The following is a 6,455-nucleotide window of genomic DNA, read 5'->3' on the forward strand; positions in this document are numbered from 1 at the left end:
GGTATGAGGGATGGAATTTAATTCTATATGCAGGGAGGCAGTTGGTCTGGTGCACAGGGCATTGGGACCTGGATTCTGTTCCCAGCTCCGCCAGTGACCTGGTGTGTGACCTTGGGCAAGTCCCTTCCTCTCTCTGCTTCTGTTTTGTCTATTTAAACTAAAAGCTCTTCAGGGCGGGGGTCATTTCTTACTCTGTGTCTGTGTAGTACCAACACAATGGGACCCTGGGCATCTGGGCACTGCTGCAGTACAAATAAATAATAATAACTATATACAGTAGTAACGATTCACTAACATTTGAATTAAATAAATTGCTCTTTGAGAGCACAAAGCATCTAAAGACATGAGTTAATTAAGCGTCACAAGCCTCCTGTGAGGTACAAAGATAATTGCTAGTCTCATGGCACATATCAGGAGACGGAAAGAGGGATTTGTTATGGTGGTGGTGGCACTATTAATGTAGTGCCAGAAACATGCTTGGTAGTTTAAACCCCTAAGAGGTCCCTGCCCCAGTGGTTCACAGTAAAAACAGACCAAATCTATATAAAGGATGGATGGAATGGGACTAGAACCTGGGAGTCCTGCCTCTAATCACGGATCTGTATGGCTCTTCGTTGTTTATCTTCCATTTGTACTGGGGCTAATAAGCTCCTGGAGAGAGAAGCTTCTGTCATTTTCATTCCAGGCAAAAACCTGAAAGGGCAGATTAGCAACTGCACCACCTCCGAGCTGGGTTAGTTCCACCTTTGCCTCCTAGAGACAACAGAGAGCTTCCTTTTAGTAGGTAGCAACCCAAATGCAGAGGAAGGCTAAAGTATTCTGTTCATAAACATCAGAAGTATGTTAGTGTAATGGAAAAATTAAGTAGTAGAAGTTAGTAAGTTAGGTTAAATAATTTATTACGTGGTATGTTATCAGATGAAAATCTGTTAGTAATAAAAACACACACGGAGAAACAAGATGACATGAATATTTGATTTGCTAAGGACATCCTTTGAGATATACTGCAATGCTTGTGTTTGCCTTGGGCTGCATATGGGGAGCCTTTCCCCCATTTGGGCTTTTTTTTTTTTAAATAAGGAAAATAAATTCTCTTTCTTAGCAACCCTAGGAACAACTTACAAAGACTCCCTGACATGCATGTGTTGCACTAGGAATTCTCTGATCATCTTCAAACAGTTAGTGAGAGTCCTTATTTATCTCTTACTGGGGCTTTTTAATGCATTTAAGGGTGAAATGCACTCTTGTGCTGAGGCCTAACCTGAAGCCTGGCACCACGCCAGCTTTATTTTGAGGACATAAGTGGTGTGCAGGCCTCCTGCTGGCCCTCTAAACAGCTGTGAATTTCAGTTCTGGAGATTCAGTGTTTGGATCCAGCTTTTTTCTAGCAGGGATCTTCCAGTGGCCACTCTGTTGTAAATAACTTGATTGTTTTCATGGCTAGTTTGAAATGTCTGAGAATTTAACTTGTCTGGGAGAGATGAGTCCCAAGCAGCACAGGGGGACCTAAGTATCCCAAACTTTGGCTTTAAGTTGGTTTTAATTTTTTTTTCCAAACCTGAATTTCACAGCTCGGATTTCAGTGGGCTTCTATTTCTTGAAAAAGGAAGAATTGCGCTGGGGAGCTTATTTCTCCCAGAATATAAAATTTAGAACAGGAATCTGTTAAATTTAAAGGCAGAAGGTTAGGAGCCAAATTCCATCCTTCCCTCCCCATCACCAATCTGATGCAGGGGGATTTGAATGCAAGCACATTCTGGGAGCTAGCCATTGGGTTGACCATTACTGGAGTGTGCAGCAGTCGTGTACAGGTCCACCAGCTACGACCCCTGAAAGAATGGGAGGTTAGGATTTCCCAGTCTTCCCCAGCACTGATGTTGGAGGAGTAGCTACTGCTACACCACAGCCAGGGAAGGGGAGATGTTCATAACCCAGGCCAGTCACTTGTACTCAGGGCAGGGATTAAAATTGGTCCCTAGTGCATATCTCCTGCCTGTCGGCCTCCCAAGAGGGGTTAATTTTGTATTTCCAACACAAGCCTATCAGCCTTGTGAGGTCTCCAGACCCTGCCGAGCAGTGCTCAACAACTCAGCTCTTTGCTTCACAGCCTTGCAAGGTTGTTAGGTTACTTTCCTGCCCTTTGCAATGATCACTGGTACCTGTCCACCAAAAATATTTTTAGTGAGCAAGTACCAACTGCAGGGCTAGAGATAGAGACATTCTATCATATCTAGGCACAGCTGTTCCCTTTGGAGTGCTGGTCGTCCTCTATCTTTGTTCAGGTTGCTTCTTATTTATAACATACATGTCTGGTTCTCTCTCGGTCTGCACCACATACAGTACTTTCTCTCCAGCATTTTCAATAAGCCACTTATCTCCACAAAAGGATTACAATGTCTTTGCCATCCAGTGAAACACTGACAGCTCCTCCTAATGTCTTACAATGCAGAATGCATCCTATCCTCTTAACGCTTGTTTTCACATGAGGGGGGTGAGCGTGGGGAGCTGATTTCAAAAGCTCTTTTGGTAAATGGGAATTGTTCCTTAAGCACTCTGTCTGCTCACATCTGGTCTGCTTGAGCCTAGGTACAACTAGACTTGCCTAGACAGGTAATGTCTTGCCACATTCCCACTGGGTATGTGATGAGACAGCAGAAAGTGGATTGAAGGAATTAGGTTACTTTGGTGTTTGGTTGTCCATATAATACATTCCATCTTTAATGGCACAAGATTTTTCCGTCAACTGTAATTAAAAAACGTACTGAAGGTGATGTATCCTACTCCCTCCAGGGATTCAGGTTTAAAAAATCACCTGGCCACATTACAGATACGTAATCCTAGTGGCCTGAGCTTAGCCCAGATTCGTAAGGTTTGCACAGGCGCTGCTAGAGTCATGGCTCGGTCAATGTCTAACTGGGGCCAAGAGGTAGTTAGGACGAATGGGGAGCAGGAAGTCTGAGTTGAAAGACAGTAAAGGATGAAGCAGGGAGTATTAGTGAGGAGAGGCTGGGAAGCTGAATGGCAGCTGTCACTGGAGGCTAAGCATTGTCCTGCAAGGATGAATAGCTGAAGAAGTGAGCAAGATTTGGTTGCTGCCTCTGCAACGGAGGGTCGTAACCTGGATGATGCTCCTAAGGGTTGATCTTTTAGTAGCAGCGTGAGGCTGTTGGGGTGGGGACTAGTCAACCCATCTAGATTAGACAAAGGGACCTACCTGGAAAGTGCATGCTAGATTCCAGCTAAGGAAAGACATTACAACACAAAAGCATTTCCTATTCAAAGAGCGTTGTTGACCCAGGACTGGGCTGTGCTTTGGGTTTACATAGCCGCTTGTCTCTTTCCCTCCCAGCAAGACTGACAGCGTGACTGAGGTGTATGAAGGAGGATATGTTAAAATGTAATCTTAGAGCTGCCTTTTTCCTTGGAGCACATTTCACACATGCACCATGATAGAAAAGGTGCATGCACGTAGGTCCCTTCTAGTCATGCTGTTGAGATATGTCCTCGGTTATAGTGGTCTGCCTTCATGTTCCTCTCTCCATGAGTTACTGCTTCCCCTCACACGCCGTGTTAAATTATCAAAGAAAACCAATGCTTGCCAAGTATCTGTTCACTATCTGACCTTTACTTTTCTTACAGACTTGTCACCACTGGCTCAGCCTGGCTGACCTTAGCAAAATTATGGGCTTCTGTTTTGAGTCTTTACATTACTTTGAAAACAAGCATTGCATGCAGCAGGGAGAAGGGATTTTGAAATGTTAAACTGCTGGGTCTCTTAAAATAGGGTGACCAGATGTCCTGTTTTTAAAGGGACAGTCCCGTTTTTTGGGACTTTTTCATATAGGCGCCTATTACCCCTCCCCCCCTGTTTCACAGTTGCTGTCTGGTCACCCTACTTAAAAGACATTTACACACTGAACATATCCAGAACCAAATGCTTAAAAATGCCCTTGGAGAGACAAGATGAGTGAGGACCAGCTTCTGCTGGTGGACGAGACAAACTTTCGAGCTTACACACCTTGTAGCGGTGTTGATCCCAGGATACTAGAGACACAACACTGCAGAAACACCCTTGCAGGGCCGGCTTTAGGCCAATTCCACCAATTCCCCCGAATCGGGCCCCGCGCTTAAGAGGGCCCCGCGCCCAGTGGCAGGGCTGCCCAGAGTGGGGGGCAAGTGGCAGAGAATCCCTCCTCTGGCTAGAAGCACCTTTTTAATTTTTACTCACCCAGCGGCGCTCCGGGTCTTTGGCAGCAGGTCCTTCACTCGCTCCGGATCTTTGGGGGCACTTTGGCGGCGGGTCCTTCAGTGCCGCCGAAGACCCGGAGTGAGTGAAGGACCCGCCGCCAAAGACTAGGAGCGCGGCCTGGTGAGTACAAGCCCCACGTGGTTTTTTCACGTGGTTTTTTTTTTTTTTTTAGTCATCCCTGTCGGGGCCCCGTCGAAACTGTTCAAATCGGGCCCCGCACTTCCTAAGGCCGGCCCTGCACCCTTGGCTATGAGTTTTAGATGGGCAAGTGGATTTTTGTGTGTCAACTGTTATGTTTTCTCAGTTGTGTGCATGGACTCCTTCAGTAGATCAGATCAGTTAGGTCTCTCTCCATCTGCTTGTCTTTATTTTTTGTCTTGTTTTAGAGGACTGAGCACAGAAAGGGAGCCAGGAACGCATAGTTCTGCCGTTGACTACCTGTGTGGTCCTGGACTCCCTTTGACTTCACAGGGGCTGATCCAAAGCCCATTGTGGTTTCCTTTACCTGTACGGCTATAGTAACATTTGTCCCACTCATGGAGCGTTTTCAGGTCTAGCTGGAAAAATATTTGGACAAAGGAAAATGACAGTAATTGGCTCTTTGGTTAACACTACTCACAGGGAATTTTCTTTAGCGCTGATATTAAGCACATAAACTGTGTTGATATATGTCATGTCATTTGAGACCTCATATTTTCCAAAATAAAGAAACTGAATGAAAGCTCCCCACTCTCTGAAAAGGACAGAGGCTTAGTTAGAAGTGTTCACAGTGCAGTAGTCTGCTCTGTTGGAAGGGAGTGAAGGTTGAGATGAATTCCAGAGTCTAGAGGAAAAATGCATTGATGAACAATTGACCCAGAATGGTGAAAGGAGCAGAGATGGAGTTTTTCTGTGAAGTCTGATTCATAGTCAGGATTTTATTGTATAAAGAGAGTTTGTTTTTTCCAGCGTTATACAACAAAAGTCATTTCCTTAATGAATGTGTAAGAAAGAGCTACTATCCTTTCAGGATCACCCAGGGAAATCAAATGACTGAGATTAGCATAAGTGCAGGCATATAAGAATGTGATTGCACAGTATTTACAATGAAAAGGGTTCATGGCTACAATTAAGGCTATTACATGAGTGGTTTTAAGTAGGATGCAAGTGCCCATAAGAGGAGAATAGAAAATGTGCAATTTCATAGATGGTCCAAGGAATATCATTGAACATAAAAAATGGGATAACAATAATACTCAACTCTTATATAGATCTTTTCATCCGCAGACGTCAGAGTGCTCTGCAAAGGAAGGCAGGTATCTTCATCCCCATTTTCAAGAAGAGAGGGTGAGGAAAACAGACAGAGAGAGGATAAGTGACTTGCCCAAGGTGTTACGGCAGGTCACTGGCAGAGCTAGAAGTAAACACAGGAGACTGAACTAGGCTCAGGAGCCATATCTGCTGCCTCTCTTACTATGTATCACTTTCATCTCCATTAAATGATGAACCATAATTTTCAATCCCAATTTACCATTCTCATGTTCCCTCAGCTATATTGTGAACAAATAACTAACCCAGCAAAATGAAACAAGAATATTCCCACCTCAAAGTGTGCAGTTCCACCACTTCCTACAATTTCTCCTGGATTCAGAGCGCATTTAGTTATCAAACTAGTAAATACAATGGAGCAATTTATGCCAGCTGAGGATCTGGCCCAATAATATATATTAGGTATATTAAGAATAAAAAATGTCTGGTGAGAAACCATCAAGATCCAAGTGCAAGCAGCTAAACCCCATAAAGATGGGAGCAGAACCCACTTTCGTCTGAATTGTGAGTGTCTTCGTTTAGTTGTTGAGAGCCTACATCAGGGATCAGCCACCTTAGGCACGCGGCTCACCAGGGTAAGCACCCTGGTGGGCCGAGCCAGTTTGTTTACCTGCCGCGTCGTCCGGTTCGGGCGATCAGGGCTCCCATTGGGCGCAGTTCGCCGCCCCAGGCCAATGGGGGCTGCGGGAAGCGGCGCGGGCTGATGGATGTGTTGGCTGCCGCTTCCCGCCGCCCCCACTGGCCAGTGGGAGCAGCGAACCGCGGCCAGTGGGAGCAGCGAACCGCGGCCAGTGGGAGCAGCGATCGGCCGAACCTGCTGATGCGGCAGGTAAACAAACCAGCATGGTCCGCCAGGGTGCTTACCCTGGTAAGCCACGTGCCAAAGGTTGCCGATCCC

Source organism: Trachemys scripta, chromosome 4 (genome assembly GCF_013100865.1).
Source record: "Trachemys scripta elegans isolate TJP31775 chromosome 4, CAS_Tse_1.0, whole genome shotgun sequence".
In the NCBI taxonomy this organism is placed as follows: domain Eukaryota; kingdom Metazoa; phylum Chordata; order Testudines; family Emydidae; genus Trachemys; species Trachemys scripta.